This window comes from Bubalus kerabau, chromosome 16 (assembly GCF_029407905.1).
Source record: "Bubalus kerabau isolate K-KA32 ecotype Philippines breed swamp buffalo chromosome 16, PCC_UOA_SB_1v2, whole genome shotgun sequence".
NCBI lineage: Eukaryota > Metazoa > Chordata > Mammalia > Artiodactyla > Bovidae > Bubalus > Bubalus kerabau.
This window is the reverse complement of record NC_073639.1, coordinates 73,200,884-73,227,500: the sequence shown is the minus strand read 5'-3', so window position 1 is coordinate 73,227,500 and position 26,617 is coordinate 73,200,884. Positions and strand designations below refer to the sequence as shown.

The following is a 26,617-nucleotide window of genomic DNA, read 5'->3' as shown; positions in this document are numbered from 1 at the left end:
GAGAAGCCCCCAGTGTCTCTTGGTCCTTTGCTCTGGGGTTTGGGTCCAGGGCTCCCCCAGCTGAGATTCCTTTAGGGGTGTGGGCAGTTTTCCTAGAGCCATCTACATGCTCTTTCAGGAATGTTTGTCAATGGCAGGTCACCTGTAGATTTCCAAAGGTGCGTAGGATACAGTTCATGCCTCTGGAAGCTCCCAGGCCAGTGGGACAGTGACTGAGTGTGTGCATGTGTGTGTGTGTCTGTGTGCACGCGCGTTCTCCCAGGCCAGTGGGACAGTGACTGAGTGTGTGCATGTGTGTGTGTGTCTGTGTGCACTCGCATACTCCCAGGCCAGTGGGACAGTGACTGAGTGTGTGTGTGTGTGTGTGTGCTCCTAGGCCAGTGGGACAGTGAGTGTGTGTGTGTGTGTGTGTGTGTGCGCGCGCGTGTGTGCGCGCATGCTCACTGATGGAAATGGCACAGAGAAGGCCCTGAGCAAGGTGGAGACGCCCCGGCTGCCCAGCTGGCCGAGACCCTCTGCTCTCTGCTGCTCTATGTACAGTGAAGGGCCTGGACTCGCAGCCGCACTGGCCTCGCCTGGCGGGGATCACGAAGGCCTCGTCTCCGCTCCTTGTTAAAGGGCAGGTTTCAATTTGGCACATTTGGGTGGGGAGGGGGCGGATTCTTGCTGAATTGAAAGTTGCCCTTGAAAAAGAGCCCAGGTGACGCGAGTGTACCTTAAAGCCCAGGAAGGGCTGCCCTACCCCTCCTCCACCTCTCCCTCCTCCTGAGCCCGTGACACCAAGACGCCAAGCGTGAGTCTCCAAGGGCCACAAGGAGGGGTGCTGCTGGGAGGGAGAGGCCGGGGCCCCCTGGGAGACCCCAAACCCGTGCCGTTTGCGGGTTTTCCTCCTAAAAGTCCTGGTAGGGGCTAGGGGATTGGCTGAAGGCCACAGCCCTCAGCGTCCCCCAGCTCTCCTTCTCTTGCGGGAGACAAGGTTGAAGCTTTTGGAAAGAAACCTTTACTAGAGAGAAACTCAGTGAACGCCAGAGCCCAGACAGGAGGGAGGTGAAGGGGTGTCAGGCCCTCAGTGCCGTCTTGGGGGCTGGGCCCCGGGGTGTGTCCTCACCTCCGAGGGGAGTTCTCACCCCAGGAGAGGGCAGGTTTTCTGTTCTCTGCCCTGCCGTGCCCCATTCTGGCCAGAGGAACCAAAGGTGGTTAATTGGTCATCGGTGACCCTCCCATAAAAGATGAAACAGCTGGTGGAGGCGGAAAGAAGGCACCCACCTCCGCCCCCTGCTCTGCTGGCAAGGCCGTGCCCTGAGGCCCGGGTCCTTGTGGTGCCGCTGCTGCGCGTGCGGTCCTGTGACCTCCCGCATGAGCTCAGCTCTCTTATCTGTGAAACTGCAAGAGGGACAGTGAGCAATATCGTCTCTCTATCGACCTTGCAGGCTGCCAAAAGGCACCCGTGGGCCAGGAGCTAGAGGTGCTGCGATGGATCTGATGAATCCGTGGGAGGAGATGGAGAAAAGAGAACCCAGCTCAGACCCTGGTGCCATCTCTGCAGGGGAGAGGGGGGTCCTCGCCCCAGGGAGGGCAGCAGTGAGTGATAACGCTGAGTCCCAGGCTGGGGGCCAGGTTGAGGAAGCAGGGGGCTCAGGGCAAAGCAACTTTCGGGGGATCGGTCCTCCAAAGCTCCCCTGAGCTGCAGGCCTGTAGGAGACCGCCCAGAGAGGAGCCAGGGCAGCCTGGCTGCCAGCTGAGCTTTCTCCCATCCTGGCTCTCAGGAGGTCAACAGGAGAGACCCGCTCCTCTCATCCCAAGGCTGCTGGGGGCGCAGTCCCACAGGCTCTGTGATGGCCCTGCACGTCACAGTTTACAGCGCATTTTCTTACCTGTCAGGAGATCCTCCCAACCATTCTGAGGATGGGACTAGATAACAAGCCCATTTTACAGATGGGGAAACTGAGGCCCCAGGAGGCAAAGGGACAGAGAAGACAGCTTGTTTAGAGAGGCTCTTTATATTTGTTCATCCTTATGATCATCATCTGTCCACTCACCTGGTCAAGACTCTACAGGCCAGGCTATATACCCAAGGAGCTCAAGGGTTAGGGGTGGAAGAAAGACTTTCCCAGGTCAGACGGAAGATGGTGGCAGTTGCACAGCGATGAGAATGGACTCAGGGCCACTGAAGTGCACAGTTAAATATGGTTAATATAGTATGTTTTATATTCTGTGACTTTTACCGCAGTAAAAAAAGAAAAAGGCTTTCCCCGGTCACCTCTGCCCTAAATTCAGACTAGGCGTTAAGAGGAACATGTTATCATGCTAAGCAACCACATTTTCAGCCATAAAATTAACGTCATGATGGAAACAGTTAATATTTATTTCCTTATTTATAGTCCTCTTTGTCCTAAAGAGCAGAGAGAGCATCTTACACCAGAAGGCACGTCATAAAAATACTGATAAAGAGGATCAACGTGGGAGAAGACAGAGACAGAAAACGAAGTCCACAGAGACAAAGAAAATACATGTTTCCCATCACAAGGGGCTACATAATGACCATGGCTGAGTTTCAGAGTTGGCTCTGAGATTCCTGGCAGTTGAAGGAAAAAGGGAAATGTGATCTATTATGCAATTCTCATCGTTAGAAACGAGGAGGTTTTCTTGAGCCTCAAGGAAAACAGCCTGTCCTGGGACTGTGTTCTGAAGGGGCTTCCTCCCTGGAGCCCCACAGAGGTAGTGGGTGATGTGATGGGTCCCACCTGCAGCGAGTGAATTCCTGGGGGCTGTTTCTGCATTGGTCTTTGCAAAAGCAAAGGCTCAGTATCTACTACAAATCCAGTGATGGGGTTCAGTGAGAGTTCTGGATGACACAGTTACAGACCATGGCCCTGGCCTGACACCGGGAGTGAACTTCTGGGTCCCTAGAGTGCTGAGCATGCCTCAGAAGCTCCCCCATCCCCAGAATTTCCAAAAACATTTTTATTGATGTATCACATGCCTACATCATCTAATGGACATCAGATGAGTTCCTTCCTCCTGGAGGATTCTGTGAGGCCAGAGTGATGCCAGGTATGCGTGAGGAGACGGGGTGGGACGGAGACGTTGTGATGAAGACGGGCGTTTGGGGGGGTCCGTGGGCCTCCAGCCTCTCTCCCCACTTCCTTCCAAGGCTACTCGGGTCCCGGGGGCCCCCGGCCTCAGTGTCCAGGACACTTCCCGTGCACCCTCTGGCCCGAGCACAGCCCAGCTTGAATCTGTCGCTTTGACTTGGGGGAAGCACCGCCCTGCCCTGGCCAGGCTTCAGGGGCCAAATATTTCAATTATGAGGACGCGGTCAGGCCCTGCCCACTCCAGCCTCAGTGATGGCGGCGAGGAGAGGATGTCCCCGGCGGGAGCGGTGGGCGGCGTGCGGGGGGAGCCGCAGACGGGAGAGGGGATGAGAGGCTGAGCAGACAGGCCCTCTCCGCTGGCTGAGAACAAAACCGCTGGCTGGGAGGAAAATATGTGTGAGGCATTCTTGCAATTCCAAGAGGCTCCGTCCAGCTCCTGCCCAGACGGTCAATGAATCAAAGCCCGGGGGGCCCTACCTGTCAGCAGGTTTTCTCCGGCCCCACCACTCACCGGGCCCCACCTCTCCAGCCCCACAAGGCCAGCTGGAACACTCCCAGTTCCCCAGGAGGACGGCTGTTCAAAGACGAGTGACTCACCGGCCAAGAGCAGATGCGGGCAGCCCTCCATCTCCACCTGCTCTGCTCCCCCTCCACCGCCTTGGAGAGGGGGCATCACCCGCTGCAGGGGTTTAATGGTGCCCCCCCACACCCTCCACACCCGGGAACACACACGTCCACGTCGGAATCCCTGGAACCTGGGCAGTTGTGTCCGTATTTGGGAAAAGAATCTTCGCGGGTGTCACTGAGTTAGGGATATCTCGAGGTGAGCTCATCTGGGGAGTTTTCAAGTGAGCCCGCAGAGCAAGGACAAGTGTCCTTATAAGAGACACACAGAGGACAGGAGAGGAGACCCAGGTGAAGGCAGATGCAGCCACACGCCAAGGAATGCCTGGGGCCACCAGAAGCTGGAGGAGGCGGGGCGGATCCTCCGCTGGAGCCTCGAGAGGGAGCTCAGGCTTGCCAACCCCTTGATTTAGGACTTCCAGCCTCCAGAACTGTGAGAGAGGAAACTGTTCAAGCCACCCAGTTTGTGGGAATGTTACAGCCGCCCTAGCACACTCACACACCCGTCTACCCCCTCGAAGGAGCCCTGCGTTTTCATGTTGCAAATCACGCTGCCGGCCCTGCCCAACTTCACCTTCTCCGCTGACCTCCCTGACGAGGCTGCCTCCCTTCCTCTGGCCACGTGGCGTAGTGGTCTGCTAAAGGTCCCATCTGATCACCGCACGACACCTTTGCTCTGGCTCTTGCCTTTGTTGAGAACGCCCTTCCTCCTCTGCTACGTGGGAAATTCTGGTCCTCCAAGGCCCAGCTCAAATGTCACCTCTTCCATGAAGTCTTCCTTGACTCCTTCCCTTGGACCATCCTAAGTCCGTTTTAGCTCCAATCGTATATTCACACAGGGCTCTAGAATTCACCAAACTCTTCCTTTATATGATCATGTTTCACAAGGATAATGATACCTACTGTTGGTTGTGTACCTACTATGCACAGAGCATGCAGTAGGCACTTTACATGGATAATAAAAATAATAGGCCCGTGCTGGGCACTTCACCACATTACAGTGTAAAGTGAGACCAGCCTCGTCCACAGCTCTTGGCAGCTAAGAAATACAGAATCTTGGAACTTCCCTGGCGGCCCAGTGGTTGAGACTCCGCACTCCCAATGCAGGCGGCCCAGGATCGATCCCTGGTCAGGGAACTAGATCCCACACGTTGCAACTAGGGATGCTGCGTGCCGCAAGGAAGACCCTGTGCAGCCAAATGAACAACAGGCGCACAGAGTCGTGGCCCCACCTCGGACAAGCCCGCTGGAAGCTGCATTTCTGTGCAGGTCTCCGAGGATCCCATTCACTGGAGTCTGAGAAGGGCTGACCTGCTGCGCCCAGCGTGGGGCCAGGACTCTGACACCCTGGGTTTGAATCCTGGCTCAGCCCTTTCCAGCTGGGGGAGCTCGGGCAAGTTTCTGCCATCTGCTGGGCCTCACTTTCCTCCTCTGTCTCGTGACTCTCCGACAGCCTTTTCAAGAAATAGAGGCCGTCATGCTCGGCGCACAGGGTGGGCCAGTCAGGTAGCGTCTGATTATCCAAGTCCTAGCTGCCTCCTCCTACCCTGACCACAAGGGCTATCTGTTCTGGATTGATTTCCAGACCTTCTGAAAGCCTCCTGCCACGGCGACCCCGACCCTCCTGAGGGAAACCTTGGGTGTCCTGGAGGCTGCAGAGGTGGTACTGGGGTGCAAGGGGGGCCTTTTCATCTTCCCCCTCCTACCCCTGGCCCGGGCTGGGGACCCCAGGACCCCCCACTCAGTTCAGCCTGCTGCATCCTCTAGTCACCGCCCCTCCCCCGAGGGACTCCCCCCTCCCCTGGGGAGGTCCCGCCTACTAGCAGCAGTGAACCCCCAGGGAAGCACTGGAGGAGGAGGGTGGGGGCTGGGCATGAGGTCAGCCCCCACGTCAGCCCCTCTCACTTTCCCTGGAAGAGGCCGCTGAGTGGGTGCCAGCCCTGGCGGAGGTCTGTCCCTGCTCCAGGGCCAGACCACAGGCAGCCACGCTGGGCCACTGCCAGGCCTGGGGGAGGCGTTCTCAGCCCCCCAGCTCCTCTCCGTCTCGCCTTGAGGACCCCTCCCCGACCCCAGATCCAAGCAACCAACGAGGCCTCTTCGAAGCAGGTGAGGTCATTCTCTCCACCAGACCAGCCCGAGGCAGAGAAGCACCACCCACGTGGCAGGGTTCCCACACCCCCCATCCTGGAGTCCCCCATCCAGGCCTCCTCTCCCAGCAGCCCTGGGCCCCCGACTCCCTCCACTCCCCGCCCTCCAAGGGGCTCGGAGGAGCGGCCCCCAAACACCTGTTGGAGGCATGGACTTGGGTGGGCTGAGTGGAAACACGGGACAGACCCCCTTCCAGACCACCTTTCAGCGTCTGAGTGGGTCCATGCAGACAGGCCCAGAGTGGACCTTTGAACAAGCTTAGGGTGCTCGGGGCGCAGACAGGGCCCAGAGCCTCCAGCTCCAGGCATCATTTGCTGCCTCCAGAACCCGGCCTGCATTGGCTGGGCTGATTCTGTGCCCACAGCTTGGCCAAGATAAAGTCTTTCTCCCAATTTTTAAGGTTTCCCCATCACACTGGTCGAGATAGCCAGAATGTTTCTGCCAAAGGCCTGGGGAGGTTCATGGGCCTTGACGATGGGTGAGCACAGGGAACCTCAGGAGACTTTCGAGGAGTTCAAATCTCAGAGTTGGAGCTTCCCAGGTGGCGCTAGTGGTAAAGAATCCGCTTGCTGACGCAAGAGATGCAAGAGACGTGGGTTCGATCCCTGGGTCAGAAAGATCCTCTGGGGGAGGAAATGGCAACATACTCCAGTATTCTTGCCTGGAGAATCCCACGGACAGAGGAGCCTGGCAGACTATAGTCCATGGGATCACAGAGTCTGACATGATTACTGAAGTGACTGAACACGCATGCACGTATCTCAGAGTTAGTCAAGATCAGTAGTTCTCAGCTGGGATGATTTCATCCCAACCCTCCCCTCCCCACGGCCCCAGGACGTTCGGCAACACCTGGAGACATTGCTGGTTGTCACACAGAGCTGGTGGGTGTGCCCCTTACTGGCATCGAGAGAGTAGAGGCCAGGCTTGTGGCTAAACATCCGATAAACCACAGGACGGCCCCCCTTGCAGGACTCATGGGCTGCAGTGTTAAACGTGCAGAGGCTCAGCCCAGTTCAAAACGACTCCATCAAACAAACCCCTCGTCTCTCGGCATCTAATCTGCTCCTGGACAAGATGCCCCCCAAAATGGACCGTGGCTTCAGGCCTCGTGTTGTGTGAGCACATGCAGGTAGGCAAACGCATAGGAAGTGATCCGAGAGGGCAACAACAAGGTGAGTTCACACACAGAAGTGCGGGGCAGCTCCGAGGATGGGGGCCAGGAGGCCTTCATCCTGGTTCTGTGTGCCCTGGACCTGCCCCCTTTCTTCTCTGAGCCCTGGTTTTTGCATCAGAGAGATTGGCTTAGGGGAGCGCAGGCTTTCAGCCAGACTACCGTGAGATCGGATCCTGGATCTCTTCCTCACCAGCTATGGTAACCTGGGCTTATTACTTTTCTTCTGAGTCCCATTTCCTCGTATGTAAAGTGGGGACCCCACATTCTGCCTCAGAGGGCTGCTGGGAAGATGAAAGGAGATAGTACATGGAAGGCGCCTCCCAGCCCAGTGCTGCCTCGTGGCAGGCACTCCTTGATGGCACCCTTCCCTGTCACTTCCGAGGTTCACGCCGACCCAGAATCTCTGCCAGGGCTGGCATGCTGCAACCCAGCAGCTTGGGGTTGCAGATAAAATCCAGCACACTGAAATTCAAACTTAACCGGATGTCCTGTATTTTTATTTGCTAACTGTGGCCCGCTGCCTCCTTTTGCAAATAAAGCTTTATTGGGACACAGCCTTGCCTGTTGATTGACACATCGTCTCGGGCTGCTTTTTGTGCTATAATGAGAGTCAGAGACCTGAATGGTCTGCAAAGCCTAAAATAGTTTCAGTATCTGATCCTTTAACAAAAAAGCATGCTGAACCCTGGCCTAAGTTGGGAAATGATCGCTTCAGGGCAGTGGGAGTGTGTCTAGAGCCCATGAAGGAACTGCTGCCCTTTCTGGGCAGTGTGGGAAGGTAAGTGCAGAGGAAGGTGGGCCCTTTCATTTACCCTGTGGCTGCAACCTGCAAGAAATCAGAAAGAGCCTTGGCCTCAGGGAATGGAGGCCAGGGTTTTGTACCTGGCCCTCTGCTGACTTTCAAGTGACCTTGGCAAAGGCCCTTGCCTGCTCTGGGTCCAGGCCCAAGCCTCACGGCTTGCGGGATGTTGGTTTCCCAACCAGTGGGCGAACCCCTGTCCCCTTGCCTTGGAAGCTCGGAGTCCTAACCACTGGACCGCCAGGGTAGCCCCACTGGGCCCAGTTCTTACTGCCTTCATTTGCTCCATGGATGGTTATTAAACATGAACTGCTTACATGTACAGATGCCGCTGGACCCGTGTCCCTGCTCTCCTGGGGGTAAGAGAGGATGATCAGACCCATGTGTCTACAGGCTGGTGTCAGCAGGAGAGGCGAAGACGAGGAAGCTGTGGTAGACCTGGGGATGGGAAGGGATGCATGAGTGGAGACCATGATGGAGGAGGAGCCCACGATTTCCCCACCTGCTGCCTCCTGGGGGTCGCTGAGGGCAGGAAGGGATCGACTCTGGCCAAGAGGCAACGTTTTCTTAAGCCCCTTTGCATCAGAACCCTAAGAGGGGGACCTGTCACATTCTCCTCTGGTCTGGAGAGAAGCTGCCGGCCAGCAGGGCTGCCCCCTCGGGGGAGTGGAGTGAGGCAGGGAGCTGGGGGAATGGAGGAAGGCCCGAATTCTGACAGTGGCCAGCAGCTACCCTCTTCCTGGTTTCCTGCGCCCATTCCCAGGAGTGTCCTGTCCCGAGCCCGTAGCTGGCCAAACTGGGGTCAGCCCTGTGGCCAGGCCAGGGGACCAGGAGGGCTTCACTAAGGGGGCTTCCTGCACAGCGTAGCTCAGACCCCCCTGGGCCGACCCACAGCCCCGGGCAGAGTGGGTCAGAGGCTCCTCCCAGCCTTGGCTTGTCCCCCTCCAAGGGCCTGGCCTGGACACCCTAGAAGGTCAGGAACCTGGCCCTGTCTGGAGGGGAGCGGTGGTTGACGGGGGCGGTGAGACAGCTGTCAAACCTGCCTAGTAGCTCCACCCGTGCTCCCTGCGCCCCTAGAATCTCCAGCAACATGGCTTTATTCCCTTTTCCATTGAGGAGCCTCTCAGTTCTGAATTCTTTCACCTGGATTGGTTTTCTGCTGGATCGATCTGATGCACAAGTTACTAATGATGATGGCACGATGCTGTGCCAAGGGGTGCTGGCAGCTCAGCAGAGACACCACTAAGTCACACATTTACATTTTAATTGGGGTCTCTGGCGCCCTAAGGCAAATGAGTGACTAATGGTGGAATTTTAGACACATGGCAAGTCTGTAGGGGGTAAGACCCTTGGATTACAGTGTGTATGAAAAACTAGTTCCTTAGGTGAGCAGGGCTATAAAGTTTACTAATGTAAAACTCATCTCATAGGCATTCATTTGCTTAATTTCCTAATAGCCCGATTGAAGAGTCAGGTCTCATTTGAGACTCTCATTCATGTATTTATTCAGTGCCTGGCTCTGTGCCGGGTACTAGAACCCCGGGGGTTGGGTGGAGTGGGGTGGTAAAAACACAGGATCCCTTTTAGGGACTCCCCTGGTGGTCCAGGGGCTGTGACTCCGAACTCCCAATACAGGGGGCCCGGGTTCGATCCCCAGTTGGGGAGCTGGAGCCCACATCCTGCAACTAAGACCCACTGCAGCAAATAAACAAACAAACAAATACTGAAAAATAAATAAATAAATAAAAACAAGATCCCTTTTAAAAGGAGGCCATGTAGTACAGAAGACATACCACACACCGTGATAGAGAAGCGTGCATGTGTGCTAAGTCACTTTAGTCGTGTCTGATTCTGTGCAACCCCATGGACTGTAGTCCGCCAGGCTCCTCTGTCCATGGGATTCTCCAGGCAAGAGTACTGGAGTGAGCTGCCATGCCCTCCTCCAAGGGATCTTCCCGACCCAGGGGTGGAACCCACGTATCGCTCGTCTCCTGAATTCGCAGGCGAGTTCTTTACCAGTAGCGCCACCTGGGAAGCCCATAATACAGAAGACAACTGCTCAAAAGGAGATGGTGAGGAGGAAATGGAGGCTCAGAGATGTGGCGGGTGTCCCTGCAAGGGACCAGTGTGGCCCTGGGCGAGGAGGAGGACGGGTGAAATCTACTGCTCTTCACCCTCAGGGGAAGTTCACTGGTGTTCAGAGAATGAAAGGACGTCACATCAAAAACTTTGGGAAACACTGTGTTAAACAAAATCGAAAAGATGTCTTTGTCGCAGGACTTCTCAGAGCCTTTAGGTCAGGTGGGAGGGGTGCGTACACCATTCCATAGATCTAGAACTGTATTCCATGGACACGGTCTGGGGAGCACTGAGCTGCCCACTTCCTTGAGTGTCCTGTGAGGCATCTTTCCTGGAGGCCTCCGCCTGCCTACCCCACATGAATTCTGTCTGCAGACTCTTCTCTTCCACTTTCCCAAACTTTCCGCACTACCTGGGCTTCCTGAACAGAAAGGGAGACAGAGGGGAGCCAACCAGGCACACGTCCTTCTGCCCCAAATCTCAGTTTGATCTCCCACCTGCTAAGCCAGGGACTGGAGCTGACCTCCAGGGCAGGCACCTGGCGCCCTTGCTAAGGGTCCCTGTAGAGGTGCCCCCAGACGCACTAGCCCTGGCCCCAGGGCCCTGAATCAAGGCTGGGGCCCCAGTAATCTTTCTAAAACACAAATTGGCCCGCACAGCGTCTGCTTAAAGCCCTCGGTGGCTCCCTGGTACCCTCAGGATCAAGTCCTCGGCCTCAGCTTGTGCTCCACCCACCCCAAGCCTCATTCCCCATCACCTCCTGCTTCACTCTCCGGCAAGACCAAACTTCCTGTGCTTCCAGGACCCGCCGTGCTTATCCCTGCTTCCCTGTGCGTCCAGCATTCCACGCTCCGTGCCTGGAGCATCCTTTGCATTCTTTTATCTCTCTATGACATCACTCCCCCTGACTGGGACTCCTACTTGGGCCTCTTCTCCTGTGAGCATTTCCCCTTTACCCCGAAGCTGGTGTCTCCCCAACATTCTATTTTCAAATTTTTATTTACTTATTTATTTGTGGCGGTGCTGGGTCTTCATTGCTGTGCGTGGGCTGCTCTCTGGTCGCGGAGCGCGGCCTCTAGGGTGTGGTGCAGGGCTTCGCTACGCCGCAGCACATGGGATCTTCCTGGATCAGGGATCGAACCCGTGTCTCCTGCATTGGGGGGGAGAGTCTTTCCCACTGAGCCACCATGGAAGCCCTCCCCGACACTTTTATGTGTGTCTCTGAGGCCCCATTCTATCCTGGCGTTATCAGAGCTGCACACAGGACTATTCCACAGCCGGCACTCATAATGTGTACCGACTCCCGTGTATCAGGAGACACGTGGCGTCCCCAGCAGGGGAGCGTAGGACCACAGACTGGCTGTGTGGCTTTGGGCAAGTTCCTGGACCCCTCTGTGCTTCTCCCTTCTTCTACAGATGTACAAGATAGAACAGTATCTGGCCTGTGCTAAGAAATGCGCACTTTATGGGATTTCCGTGGCAGTCCAGTGGAGGCATACTGTCCCAACCGTCTCCATCTGCCACTTGACTACTCAGTCTCTCGATGAGCTCAAACACCCCCGTCTTCATGAAACCTTCTTCAAACACTCACCCCCCGACCCTGGCTGCCTGGCACAGTAAAGCCTCAGCTCCTCTTCCTTCTGATGAAGCAGGGGCCACGTCTTTGTTCATTTCTCTGTCATTAGCGCCTCACTCAATCCCCGCCCCTGAGCAATCACTTGTGCTCATGGGAAGGCAAACGCCTTCCCGTCAAACACCCCCCAGCATCCAGGTTAGGAGACTGAGCCCGGGTTTGCTCAGGGGCACTTGGAGGAGGCCCTCGACCTCCTCCAGTCAAGGAGGTGAGAACTCTGGCTTCAGCCACTTGCAAGCGATGCTACTTCCCTGAACCTTGTTTTCTTAATCAGTTAAAAAAAATGGGGTGGTGGTGGGGAGAATGCACAGCAAACCTCAAAGGGCTGAGAAAGCGCTTGTGCAGCATCTCACAGGGAGTTGCAGCCTCCTGGCCTCCTGACAGCTGTTGTCTGGGGACCGTGGCTGCTGCCCGGGCTGGGACCAGCCCTGGGCGTCTCATCCAGAGACAGCGGGGCCTGCCTGGGTGTGCTCACGTCCTCGGCCTGTCACCCTCTCTGGGGTAATGAGTTCCATACGTTTATCTTTGCTGGGTACTGTGCATTCCTGTTTATCCCGAGACCCACACAAGTAAACACCGTACTCAGATGACCGGAATTTTCCATCTCAGCATGTTGGAGGATAACGCCGGTCCCAGGCCATCCCCTGGGCCCTGAGACACCCCGAGGGGCCGTCACATCCACATTCTCCCCCACCCCCGTCCCTGGCACGTTTGGTTGCGTTTCACCATTTGGTGGGGCCAGTTATAGAACCTCAGACCATGGGAGCTAGAAAGACCTCAGAAACCCTGGTGGGTTTCAAACTGGGCCCTGAGAAGCCCTGGTGGGGAGCAGGGAAGTGACCCAGGGCTATTTCGGGAGGAGGGGGATCTGGGCCCTGAGAAGGCAGAGCTCAGGGTCTTATCTATCGGGCCATTATGTGAGATTTTTCCTTGGGGGGAGGTTCTTTAGCTAAAAACGAAATGAAACCACCCGTAAAATGTCAGAAACCACCAACATAGTTCAAATCTTCCTCACTTGACAAAGGACACCTCTGGGGCCTTAAGCACCTTCGCTGAGGCTACCTGGCCAACTGCACTCTGATCACTGGACCCCCAGGCCCGGCCTGAGCCCATGAAGGGCAGTGGGTTTCCCACCATCCTGCACCTTGATTCCCACCTAATCGGAACACCCTCTGCCCTGACCTGCCCACCCCCGGATGGGACTTAGCTTGGCTTCCCCGGGTATCCCAGATAGACTTCCCTCCGGCTTTGAAGAAAAGGGCCTGGTAGTGTCCGGAGTGGGAGTTCGGGGCTCCTGAGAGCAGCACAGGGTGGCCACAGAAGCCCCACTGACCACTGGCGGGATTGGCTTAGTGAGGCACTGAGTTAACACTCAGCCTCTCTCCCTAGGGGTGTGTGTGTGTGTGTGTGTGTGTGTGTGTGTGTGTGTAGCCCATGCCATGTGGAGTCTCAGAGGTGAGCAAGACTCAGTGACCCTCCAGGAGCCCCCTGTCCAGTAGGAAGACAGAGGTGGAGGTGCTCAGATGCTCTGCTATTTAGGGGAGCAGTGGGGAGCCGGACTGAAACACTGAAGGGGGACATAGATGAGATGAGGGGGCAGGGAGGGACTCCAGGGACAGCGACACTGGATCTGGGAGGAACGGGGGTCAGCCAGGCAGAGGAGCAGGGGAGCATGGTGTAAGAAGACAGAATGACCACGGCTGATTACGACACGGTGATGCGTGTAAGATGCTCACAGCTGCAGGGGGGCCTGAAAATGAGTGACGCTTGCGGCTCCTTGTCCAGAATGACGGAATCATGGGCTCTCGGGAGATCTTAAAGGTCATCAAAGCCAGTGCTTCTCAGAGAACATGCCTGGTGGTCCAGTGGTTAAAACTCTATCCTTCTACTGCAGGGGTGAGTTCAGTCCCTGGCAGGGGAAATAAGATCCCACATGCTGCATGGTGTGGTCAAAAAAAAAAAAAAAAAAGGTAAAACTAATTAAGCCAACGCGTCTCAACCAGGAAGAGGGGCAATGGGGGCATGATTTTGCCCCAGAGGACATATGGCAATGTCTGGAGACATTTTGGATTGTCACAGAAATCGGGGAGGGTGGTGCTGCTGGCATTAGGGATGAAGGGCAGACATGTTGCTGAACGTTGTACAGGTGCTAAGGACAGCCCTCATCACCCCCAGGGGCGGGGAGCTCATCACCGCCAGGGAGCCTGCTCCTGTCCGTACTCTCGGTGTATTCGCAGTGTTCCTTTTCACCATGATTTGAAGTCCCTTCTCACGTCCCTTTAACCTGCAAGCATTTGTTCTAGTTCCCGCCTCAGAGCTCGCCTAAGCCAAGCACCTGCTTGCTGCTGCTGCTGCTGCTGTTCAGTCGCTCAGTCGTGTCTGATTCTTTTGTGACCCCATGGATGGACCTCGCCAGGCTCCTCTGTCCATGGGATTTCCCAGGCAAGAATACTGGAGTGGGTAGCCATTCCCGAGGGATCGAGCGCGGGTGTCCTGCTTGGCAGGTGCATTCTTCACCACTGAGCCACCTGGGAAGTGAGCATCAGCCTGAGACGCCTTCAAATGTTTGTAAATCTTCCCTGTTTCAGGCCCCTCCACGTGATCACGAAGCTTGACCTGGGTGCAGGGTGGTCTCCTGTCTCTATGAAAAGCAGAAGGATCTCATCACCCCAGCTCGGGAGCCAGAGGCGCTGGCGGAGAGCAGTGGTGAGGTCAGACCTGAGGAGCCCCATGTCCCTGGGTTCTCCTGCTGCCACTTGATGCTCTTGCTCATGTGGCTTCTCTGAGCCTCAGTTTTGTCTCCTGTCAAGTGGGTAGGAAGACAGCCTGGCCTTTTTTCGCTTAGTGCCACGATGCTCAACGGCGACAGTAGGTGGGAAGATCTAGAAAGGAGAAGACTCTGCACAGAACAGGATAAGAGGTTGCCATTGTGGGCCGGGTATTTTCACGTATGTGACGGTCTTCCTATTCCCTGATAGCAGAGGGAGAGCCGCCATCAACATCCCATTTCACAGACGAGTAAACTGAGGGGAAAGAGACTGCAGTTAAGAGCCAGCAGGAACCTAAGTGTCCATCAACAGAGGAATGGATACAGAAGATGCAGTAGAACCCTCCAGTGGGATGCTGTTCAATAATCAGCCATAGAGAATGAAAACTTGCCATTTGCAAAAAACATGGATGGGCTTGGAGGGTATTACACTAAGCGAAATAAGTCAGATGAGGCTAAATACTCCATGATGTCACTTCTATGTGGACCCTAAAAAACAAACTAGTGAATAAGCAAAACGAAACAGGCTCACAGAGAATAAATTAGTAGTTACCAGTGGAGAGACAGAGGGAGGAAGGGCAAGATAGGTGCAGGAGATAAAGAAGTACAAACTGTTATATAGAAAATAAGCTACGATGGGGACTTCCCTGGAGGCCCAGTGGCTAAGACTCCGAGGTCCCAACACAGGGGGCCTGGGTTCCATGCCTGGTTGTGGAGCCAGATCCCACATGCTTCAGCTCTCCTCCTGAAGGCCTCAACTAAGACCCGGCACAACCAGATAAACAAATAGATTGAAAAATAAATTAAGCTATGAGGCTATATTGTTCAACACGAGGAGTATAGCCCATAGTTCAATAACTACAAATGCAGTATAACCTTTAAACATGGTGAATCGCTGTGTTGTACACCGGAAACTTGTACAATCTTGCACATCAGCTGTATCTCAATTCAAAAACGCAGCCCTGATATCTGGCCCTCGGGCCCGAGTTCAGCACCACGAGGGGCAGAGCCAGCAGCCGAGGGCGGCAGAGGCACCCATCGGCGTGAGAAGTCGCCAGGCTGCGGGCACCAGCTCTGGGAAGCACCTCCCTCACACGGCTTGTTTCCCCTCTGAAGCTTCCCGGAGCTGGGTTCACCCGCACGCCGGGGTGGAGGGCACCCGTACGCAGGGCACCTGCCCCTCTTTCACACGCCCCCTCCTCTTCCGCTTCCTCTCCAGGCCTGCTTCCTTCCTCACTTCAAAGCTCACAGTTTCTCTCCCTTACCAGCCACTTTTCTTTTCTTTCTTGGAATCTGCCCAGGGAGAGACACCTGCGTTTCTGTTTCGAGTTCCCCTCAGGCCCCGTGTTTCTCGTTTCCTGGGGCGGTCAGGGCTGGGGTGGGGGCTGGGGCCCACGGGCAGCCACCCTCAGGCTGGGAAGCACGGTCCCCCTGTTTCCAGGCCCTGACATCCAGCCACCTCCTCTCATCTGACTCCCCATCTGTCGTCAGTCTGCCCTCTTCCATCTCCGGCTCTGAGACCCACTCACAGCTTCAGAGACAGGAGCGTGTCTGTTGGAATCCAGGCCCAGGGACAGACAAGGGCTTGTCTGGGGGAACGCTGGATGAGTTAGGGGGCGGCTGGGAGTCCCCTGCCTTTCCCACCGTGCCAGGCCTAAACCCTCTCTCAGCTCATCCCCCACTGCCGCCCCGCAGGACATTTTCTGGGTATACTTCTGCCCCCTTCACCTGGGACTTTGTTTCCCACCCCCTCGCTTTCTTGTCCGACTCATTCTTCAAGAGGCAGTCCAGTGTCACCTACTCCAGGAAGCTTCCCTGGATTGCCTCCCTCTTTGCTCCAGCTCCCTGGGCTGAGAGACAGTCCTCCTCTCTTCCCATAGCACTGCGCCCTCAGAGTCTCAGATGGAATGACCTGTGCTTTCTAAGGTCATGAATGGAATTGTTGGCGTTTCTCTCATTGCTTTCTTCTCTCATCTGTGAGCTCCTTAAAGGCTACACCATAAATCCTTTCCTTCTTAAACATTTTTACTGAGATGGAATTTACACACCATGCAATTACCCCATTGAAATGATTTTTTAGTGTATTCACAGAGCTGGGCAACCACCATCACAGTCCATTTTAAGACATTTTTGATCATCACCCCCCCCCCCAAAAAAAGTAGATCCTGGACCTTTTGTCTGTCTCACCCACCCCACATGTTCCCCCTAACCCCCAATCCGTGATGCTGAGCAAGCACTAACCTCCTGTGTGTCTCTGTGGATTTCCCTAGTACAGATATTTCACACGAATGGAATCGTACAATATGTGGACTTATGACTGGATCCTTTCACTCAGCACAATGCTTTCAAGGTCCATCCATGTTGTAATGTGTATCAGCACTTCATCCTTTGTATGGCTGAATAATATTCCATTGTACGGTCAGACCACAGTGTGTTTGTGCCTTTGGCTTGTTTCCACGTTTTGGCTTTTATGAATAACGCTGCTATGAGTATTCCCATTGAGTCTTTGTGTGGACGTGTGTTTTGGTTTCTCCTGGGTAGATACCCAGGAGTGGCACTGTTGGGTCATACGGTAACTCTGTGTTTAGCTGAGGAACCGCCAGACTGTGTTTCAAAGCGGCTGAACCATTTTCCATTCCCACCAGCAGTGTGCAAGGATGGATTTCTCCACATCTTGGCCATCACTTGTCATTATCTGACTTTCTGACTCTTGCCAACCTAGTAGTTGTGAAGTGGCGAGTCTTACATCTTTTGTGTGCCGAGCAGCAAGGCCTGGCAGGCGAGCGGTGGAGGCAGCCCCAGGGCTGGAAGCCCGGGGAACTTCACCTGGCTGAGATGAACATCTTTCTAGTCTGTAGAATGGAATAATAGCAGGTGGCCCAGAGACTGTGGCTGGCAAGCAGTTGGCACAAATGCTGGCAGACATGTGCTCGGTCAGTGTGAACCACAGTTAACAGATACAGTGACCACTCCAACGCTTGGCAGTTTCTGGCACAAGCGGGAGTGACCCCTGTGGACATGGCTAGAGTGACCAGCGACAAGCTAGCCCTGCGGAGATCCCAGCTGCGGGTCTGGGATGGACACGTGGGGGCCCAGGGAGGTGCTCAGTCTCGCATCCAGGGACCTCTTGGCCATGCCCACCCTACCCCACCTCCCCTGTCCCATCCAGGCCAGCTCTTATCTGGCAAGGGGCAGCCGTGTTCTTTCTCCGGGGTTTTGAGACTCAGCACATGTGAACCTCCTCCTGATGGTTTGAATTAGAAAGCAGCTGATGCTTTCTGGAAACCCAGGGAAAAACATTATTGTTGGAGGCCAGTCTCCTCGTTGGCAGAGCTCACTGCCCTGGCCTGGCATTTCAGAACACAAAAGCCTGCGCTGGCTAAATCTGAGCCTTCCCATCGGGGGCTCCCCTCCCCGCCTCCCTCTTTCTCACCCAGGCCCCAGCCGGGCCTGCCAAACGCTGCCTGGCTGCCGGAGGGGAGTCGGGACAAGAATCCCCTGGCTGTCTGGGCCCGTCCACCCCGGCAGCACGTTGGTGGACCGAGGTCTGAGTCAGCTCCCCGCCTGGCAAAGGCCGGGTGTCTGGTGCGGTGCAAAAGCAGCACCCTGGAGGGGGGGAAGGAGGCAGCAGGGCCAGGAGCAAGGCAGCCACAGGCTGGCCAGACATGCAGCCATGAGCCATGGGAAGAGAGAAATGGCGTTGCTGCTTTCATTGGGCAGAGGAGGAAACTGAGGCTCAGAGAGGTGAGGTCTGGGGGTTACAGGCCAGCAAAGGGGTGATCTGAGGCCTGGATCACCCCAGCCTGGCTCCCAGGCCCTACCCTTCTGTTTCGTGCTGAGAATGGGATATAGAAGCGCTTTGTGAACCAAAAGGCACACTCAGCAGGGGTTTGGAGGATCCTTCTTACTGCAGTTTTCCTCCTCAGGTTCTGCCCCAGTCCCTGGGGGCGGGGGTCGCTTGGATAGGCAGTCAGAAGACCCTGGAGGGGCTTCCCTTCCAGCCAGCCATCGGCTCTGCAGCGGCTTCGACGGTTAGAGCCCCGTGATCAGGGCTGCCTTATCACCTCCAGGGTCGCAGGCCCTGCTCGGGAAGCTGGACTGTAGATGGGCAGGGTGATAGTCAGGGCCTGTAGTGCCCTGATAAAGCCGCCGCAGCACGGGACCGGACAACCCAAGGGCGCCTCCCACCCCTGCCTTCGCTGGCCTCGACTGCCCCGGGTGCTTAAGCTCCCTTGCCTTCCCCATGAGGACGGTCAGCACCCCAGGGTCCCGGGCGTGGAGCTCAGGGGGATCTCTTCCCCCAGCACGCCCCCAATCCCCTTCCTGGCTCCTTGGGCTCAAGACCAAGCCAGCCCTGAGTCAGGACCATGGCCACATCTCCATTTGCTCGCCCTAAAAATGGGGCTTCTCTTGCCTCCTCCCCACAGGGTGTGGGAAGATCCAGTGAGGTCACACGTGATATTCGTGAGAGGAGAGGCTGGCACGCGGGAAGGTGCCATTTATTCACGTGCCTTACCCAGCCCCTCAGCCCTGTGCTTCAGCACTGCCGTCCCCTGGCCTGGAAGCCCTCTGGTCTTTTCAGACCCTGCCCCTCCTACAGGGTCCGTCTGAACCTCACCCTCTTCCCAAAGCCATCCCGGCGTCTGGCCCCAGGCCCGTCACCTCCCCAGGCTTCCGCCTCCCAACACTCGGCCTACAAACAGCAGGCTCAGAGGGTGTGCTCTGCTGGGCTGACCAGGGCTATCCGGGTGGGTGGGGGTGGGGGTGCGTGTGCTACAAATGATTTGGACACTTTCCCCGTGGTGTGTGTTTGCATTCGCTCTTTCCCACATTGTACATCATTTGTGTGTATAATTAGAACAGAATTCCAAACAAATGCTATCGTCACAAGGATCTGCTCCACAGGGCTCACTGAAGGATGTGGCGTGTGGCTGTCGTGGCTATGTTGACCGTGATCGTCCAGGCAGTGGTCCTTAGACCCAACCCCCCTGCACACCCGCTCACCATCCCCTCACTAACGCGCCAGCCTCAGCTCTGTCGGCCCCAGCCCCCGGGGGACACCCAACTAACCATCTGAGGTGTTCCCGAAGTCCTCAACCTGCTCTCCCTTCCCGAGGGCCAAGCTTTGGTCCAAGTGTAGCTCAGATTCCATCCCCCCTGGGCTTCCCCTGCCTTGCCAACCCAGAGGCACGGCCCTTCTTCCTGCCTAGATTCCCTCTGCTGTGTGGGGGTGGCGTGGGGGTCTGAGCCCTGCTCACCTTTGCTCCCTCCACGTGGTCACAAGGGTCAAACAGGACCAAGAGCATGGTGTCCAGTGCAAACAGCCGTGCAGATGCGCAGTGGGGAGTGGAATCGATGCTTATGGGAGGACCCATCCAGCCCCACCAACTGGGGAGGAATGGCAACTTCTTTTTTTTTTTTTTTCCGGAGAGATCTTAGTTCCCTGACCAGGGATCGAACCTGAGCCCCCTGCAGTGGACGTGCAGAGTCTTAACTACTGGACTGCCAGGGAAGACCTGAGGAATGGGAATTTTCAATGTTCCCTTTCACACTTGCTCTTTAAGGATAACAGTGCCAGTGAGCTGATTACAGGAGCCCGAGTTGCTAGGGGAGGAGTCAGGTGCTGGCCCCCACGCCCCCAAAACCCCTAACCCCCCTACTCCTTCCCATTCTCTCACCAGCTCCAGCCACAGCAGTTTTGTTCTAGTCAGAGCCACGCCACTGCCCTCTCTGCTTGGAAAGCTCTCCCACTCCGCTCACCTGATCCCGGTCCACCCTTCAAATTTCAGCAGAGATGTCAGCTCCCCCAGGCCAGGCCTGTGCCCTAGGAGGCTGGTAGAACCCAAACCCTTCGAGTGGCACTCATCTTTGCTCTGATGAGACAATTAGCCATGTAATTAAGACATCGGCCTCTCCCACCAGGCCAAAGGCTCTGCTGGGGTGGGGCGAGCCTCCGTCCTGGTCAGGTCAAGCCCTGGGGACAGACACTTGGTCGAGCTCACGGGTGTGGCTCAGCACAGGCTTGCTGACCAACAGAATGAATGAGGGTGGGATTCGGCCCTATCTCTCTCCAAAGTTCAGCCTGGCTGTGCCGTGGGTCCAGCTGACGATGCTAATCGGTTCTCAAGTGTTTAGTGGTGTGTGGCCTCTGGGCCCTGGAGCCGGCTGGAGCCTGAATCCCAGCTCCGCCGCCTCTGAGCTGTGTCCGATGTTGAGGCACTTACAATTGAACTTCCAGGCCTAACTGAAGCCCTGAGATAACATTAGTGCCTCATCGGTGCTATTGATACAGGTTTATATGAGTTAAAGATTGCAATGAGTATGACTGCAATTATTATTATTATTATTGCTGGTTATGACTCAAAGTGTTCCTGCTCCCAATTAATTATCCTTGTTCTGTAACATCAGGGTCCCAGGCCTCAACAGCTGAATTGGAAAGGCCTGGGAAGGGAGCCAGAAGCCTGGGGCTCCACCTTAGCGGCCCAGCCCGGCCGTGTGACCATCTTGCCTGCTAGCCGGATGAGTAAGACCGGCAGCCATCAGATTTCCTAATTATCTACTTCACAGGGCTGTGGGGGATGATCAGACAGAGACATGAATGAGAACTAGCCTCTCTGCAAATATTTGTTGAACACCTACTGTGTTCCAGGGCTTGAGGAGGGCCAGTTAGCGAGAGAGACCACAGGAGCCCTGCCCCAGGGAAGCCAGAAATTAAGGGATTACTATGAAGTGAGCAAATGTGCTGTAAACCCGCCGGCCCCAGCCTTTTTGGCACCAGGGACCGGTTTCGTGGAAGACAATTTGCACTCGGGGTGGGGGGGGAGGTTTCAGGATGATTCAGGTACATTTCATGTACTGCGCACTTTATTCCTGTTGTCATGACCTCAGCCCCACCCCAGTTCATCCTGGAGGCTGGGGACCCCTGCTACAAACAATCACTCTGCTTGTGGCCCATCTCTGTCTATAGTACAACCTAACAGCTCAGGGGGGAAATACCTCCTGCTTTGCCTCCATCTAGCGATGCGATCTGGGCACATCCCTCAACTCTCAAAGCCTCTGAGTCTTCATTTATGAACTGGGCTTTGAGGAGGGCATGAACTACCCCTTCCTCACCACGCTGGTGGAAGGATGAAGTGAGTTCATGTGTGTTAGGGTTTAAGCCCCACAGGAGACACCGCTGAGCTCTTGCCAGATGGTGGTTATCGACCTTGCCACCTGGCGCTGGGCTGGCACCTGGGGTTAGTGAGATGCATGTGTCCTTCAAAGGGAGAAAGACCAGGAGTGTGGCGGGCACCCTTCCCATCACACACTGACTTTTTCTTAAAGTCACATCTATGATTGTACAGGAACAGAAGTAAGTCTGAAATATTCCAGAGGCTGGGGTGAGGACATTTACCTTTTACATTAAAAACATTTTTTTAATTCATTTACTTATTTGGCTGAGCCAGGTCTTAGTCTCGGCACTCAGGATCTTCAATCTTCGTGGCAGCAGGCAGATTCCTAGTTGCAGCGGGTGCGATCTAGTTCCCCGACGAGAGATCGAACCCAGGCCCCCTGCATTGGGAGCTCGGAATCTTAGCCAACAGGGAAGTCTCTACTTTTTCTACTTTTCTGTATCGTTTGAATAATAGATAATTTTTGCTTTTGTGATAAAATATACAAAATATAAACTTTTATGGTTTTAAACATTTTTAAGTGTATGGTCTCAGTACATCAGTTTTGTTTTGCAACCATCAACCCAGTCCATCTCCAGAACACTTTCCACCTTGCCTAACTCAAACTCTGCACCTTTAAAGCACAGTCTGCTGCCTTCTCCCCTTGACCTGTCAACCTCTACTCTAACTTCTGTCCTGAAGATTTTGACTATTCTAGGAACCTTGCATGCACGGACTCATACAGAATTTGTCCTTTTGCAGCCGGCTTATTCACTTCGCATAGTGTCCTCAAGATTCATCCACGCTGTAGCGAGGTCAGTATTTCATCCCCTTTTAAGGCGGAATAACAGTCAATAGATTACTTTTGCAAATTGGAAAAATAAAGATTGACGCAAAACAACAATATGAAAAAGAATGACTGAAAGACTGAAGAAGGGATGGGAGGTGAATATGCTGGGGGCCTCAGACGGAGGGGTGATAAACCCTCAGCAGGGTGATAAACTGGTGAATCAGCCCAGGGCGTCCTTTCTCCCAGGAGGAGGGAGTTGGGCCCCGCTGTCCCCTGGCCGAGAGGACAATGAAGACACTCAGCCCGCCAGCCGAGGGCTGTGACTCACAGGCCGTGAGGCCGGGCAGGGCCCCCGCGCGTGGCCCCCGATGCCTGGGGCCATTCAACCTGGGCAGTGAGCAGCTCGGAGTTCCCGGTCCCCTTCTGATACCGGCCCTGCTCCCGCTCTCTGGGGACAGCCCAGTTGGCTTGGTGAGTAAGGAGGCTCCGGACAATTCCTCCTTTCATAAACCTCCACCGCTGACTAATGCCTCCCAGTCACGCTGGGCCCTTCCACTCCAAAGCCAGTCCCTGCCCCAGAGCTGGCCCTGTGGGGTTTGGAGGGAGCCTCCCTCATCCCCACTGGTGCTCCCTCATGCCCTGTCCTGCCAGCCTCTGGGCCCCGCCTCCCCCAGTCAGCCTTTTCTCTCCTGGGCCACTTCCCCTGCCCCCCAAGCCCTGGCCCCTGGGGCCCAGGTTGGTCCTACCCTGATCAAACCTTTGTATACCCTCCCCCTGTCCATCCCTGGCCTTTCCTGCTTAAAAGGCTGGGGTCAGCAGCAGATGACTCCAGTGGGGGGGTTTCAGGCACCCAGGCAAGCCAGGGGGGACTACTTCTGAGCACGGGAAGGGTGTCTTGAGATGCTTCGAGCTCCTTTGGGGCACGTGGAGGGGTGCCACTGAAAGAGATGGGTTGGAACCAGAGTTCAAATTCTGACTCTGCCCCTCACTAGCTGGGTGACCACGGGCAGGTAACTTAACCTCTCTGAACCTGGATTTCCACATCTGTTAAAAAAAAAAGTAGGGAGGGGGAGTTCCCTGGTGATCCAGTGGTTAGTGCTTTCACTGCCAAGGGCCCGGGTTTGACCCCTGGTAGGGAACTAAGGGGCTTCCCAGGTGGCGCTAGTGGTAAAGAATCCACCTGTCAATGCAGGAGACGCAAGAGATGGGAGTTCCATCCCTGAGTGGGAAGAGTCCCTGGAGGAGGGCATAGCAACTCACTCCAGTATTCTTGCCTGGAGAATCCCATGGATGGAGAATCCCATGGACGGAGGAGCCTGGCGGGCAATGGTCCATAGGGTCGCAGAGTCAACCAACTGAAGCGACTTAGCATGCACACCAGGGAACTAAGATCCCATAAGCCATGCAGTGTCAGTCAGTCCAGTTGCTCCTCCGTGTCTGACTCTTTGGGACTCCAAGGACTGCAGCACACCTCGCTGCCCATCACCAACTCCCGGAGCTTACTCAAACTCATGTCCATTGAGTCGGTGATGCCATCCAACCATCTCATCCTCTGTCGTCCCCTTCTCCTCCCGCCTTCAATTTTTCCCAGCATCAGGGTCTTTCCCAAGGAGTCAGTTCATCGCATCAAGCGGCCCAAGTACTGGAGTTTCAGCTTCAGCATCAGTCCTTCCAATGAATATTCAGGACTGATTTCCTCTAGGGTGGACTGGTTGGATTGCCTTGCAGTCCAAGGGACTCTCAAGAGTCTTCTCCAACACCACAGTTCAAAAGCATCAATTCTTCGGCGCTCAGCTTTCTTTATAGTCCAACTTTCATATCCGTACATGACTACTGGAAGTGTGGCCAGAAATAAAAAAAGGACTGGAGGTGGGAATAGTCCTCCCTTCCAGAATGGATGTGGAGCACCTTCCAGAGACTCTAGACTTGGCTTGGGTGAAGGTGACTGGCCAGGAAATGGGGTTGGGGCTCCTTGGGGAGCACCTGCCTTCCAAGGAGAGACCTTGGCCAAGGAGCACACAGCTGGTAAGAGCCGAGCACAGTCTCTCTGATGTCTTGGCCCTCAAGGTGGCTTGAGTCCCGGCTGAGAAACGGCCTTCTATGCTCAAGGTTGGCAGGAGGGTGAATTCTTTTATGACACCATGTGAGGGCAAGGAGCTGTACCCCTGGAGTGGAGCCTGGCATGGGCACTCCCAGACATCAGATGGCAAGCAAAACCATCCTGGCTCTGTTCTGGAAGAGCATCTCCTTCCTTTTTCAAGAGGCGGGGGGTGGGGTGGGGGGAGGCGGGGAGGGGGATGAGAAAGGACCACAGCCAGCTTTTCTTACTAATGAGGCCTAAACCAGGCCAGCGTGGGAACAACTTGGCGGATCCGAGAGGCAGCTTGGAGAACTGGGAAAAGCTCTGGCCTGGGAAGGGAGAGCTGCAATCCCAGCTCCCCACCCCGCACCCCCCACGCCGTGTGGCCTTGAAGTGAGTCACGGCCTCTCAAGTGACACGGCTCTTATCTCCGAAAGAAGGAGGTGAGATGTGAGGTCTCTCAGACCCTTTTCCAGCTCTGAGATTCTCTAGTGTTGCAGCCATCTCTTTAAAGATGAGAAGCAGAGATGCTGAGCTGAAACAGATGTGGAGGATAAAGCCAAGATAATCAGCCCAGTGGTTTCTCTCTCTCTAGTGCCCTGCGTCAGCAAGGGCCTGGGTGAATTCTGGCATTTCTTCCTTGCGATAGGTAATCGAGGCAACATCTGAGGGCCCAAACTTCCGGAGGAGAGGCTGATCAGTCAGTTTTTTGCCCTCAACCCTTCGTCTCTCCTAACCAGCCTGTATGTGTGATGTGGCCTTTCTGAGTCCACCAGCCTGTGTGTGTGACGTGGACATTCTGGGTCCAGTGCGGCTCCCGGGCTGACTTCCGGCATGGACAGTTTCCTGAGCATGATTACTTTGCTGACAGCCCTTCTTCCTCCTGTCCTTCCTACAGTCAGCTGGAGTGTGGGGACGCCCATCCCCTCAAGAAGTATTCTTTATGTGTCTCCCCAGTGCCTGGCTTCGAAATCAAAGGGATCTGGGCCACATGCGTTAGACGGAATTCCCATGAGTCTCCAGAGTGTGAGATACGACCAGGCTTCCTGGCCCCCGAGGGGCTCACCAGGCAGTCAGAGAGTTCAGAAGGTGACCCAGGATCCACCGGGCAAAGTGACAGGCGGGCCACAAGGGCTCTGGGTGGCTGGCAGGAGTTAAGGCCTCAGACACACGTGACAACTTTAACCAGCCCGCCGCAGCCCTAAAGGGTTAGATTTCATTTTAAAGGAACCGCCTGCCCATTTCCATCCTGCACCTGGTTTGTCTCCCTCCTCACCTGATCCCATTCTGTAATTACACGCTCACACGTTTCTTCTCTCAACCTGCCTCTAGAAAGCAACTGGAGAGGGGAGGGCTGCGGCCGCCTTCTCCACCACCTTAACGCGCGCGCCGAGGCCTGTGAGCAGGTAGGCGACAAACTCCAAGTCGTGTACTTGGTGGCGTGGCAGGGCCGAGTCAGACTCAGGCAGGGGTCGAACATTCAGTCTTTCGAGAAGCCGGGACTTTTTTTTTTCCTTTTCTCTTCCTAATCAGTGGCTTAGTGCCCTTCGCCGGAGCCCGGGGCGCGGAGCATCCGGGCCTGGAACGCGGACGTGCGTGGGAGGGACGTGAACTGTGGCTGCAGCCCTGCGGAAAAGAATCGGTCTTTGTCCTCATGTTCGCGTGCACCTGTCGTCCCAAGCCCTTGACAAACACTGTGTCATTCACCTTGCCAACCTGGGGGCGGGGCGGGGCGGGGGCACGCGGGAGCCCAGGGAGCCGCATTCCGCGCATTCCAGCCCCCTGACAGCTCCTGGTACCGCGGCTGTGAGCCCGGGGTGTCCAAAAATTCCAGCTGACTCATCCGTGGGTGAGCGAGGCCAACGCGAGGGGACGGGTGGAATCTCCTGGGGTCTGCCTCCGACCAGGCCCCCCCAGTTCAGAAGGGAAAGTGGGGCGGGGGTGGGAAGGGGCGATGGCCCGGATTCAAGCTTTTTTTTTTGGCTTAAGGGATGCTCAGGTATCCCTCGAGGCGCCAGGAAATAGTGAAACAGGTGCAGCGCGACGTCGTGGCCGGGAACTTGGGCCGGGACCTCGGCTACCTCAGCATTTGAGTTCTGGCTCCATCGTTATCATTTTGGAAGACCTCATGAAACCTCTCTGGGTCTCAGCGTCCTGGAGTGGGAATGCGGTGGGAGAGGGAAGGCAGTACTGGTTCCACCTCCACCAAGCGGTGGTGAAGATGAAGCAAGAATGTGGGTAAGACGCTGATCACAGTCCGGGACAGAATTGCTT

General features: G+C 55.6%; 1 long non-coding RNA gene across 1 annotated transcript in view; it reads right to left on the bottom strand.

Annotated features, from left to right (window-relative positions):
* The window catches only part of LOC129630037 (uncharacterized), a 1,425-nt gene extending 843 nt beyond the window's left edge, over window positions 1-582 (bottom strand). Inside the window, exon 1 of the long non-coding RNA XR_008703475.1 lies at window positions 143-582. This is a non-coding gene — a long non-coding RNA (uncharacterized LOC129630037). The remainder of the gene's footprint in view (window positions 1-142) is intronic.
* Between the last annotated feature and the right edge of the window lie 26,035 nt (window positions 583-26,617).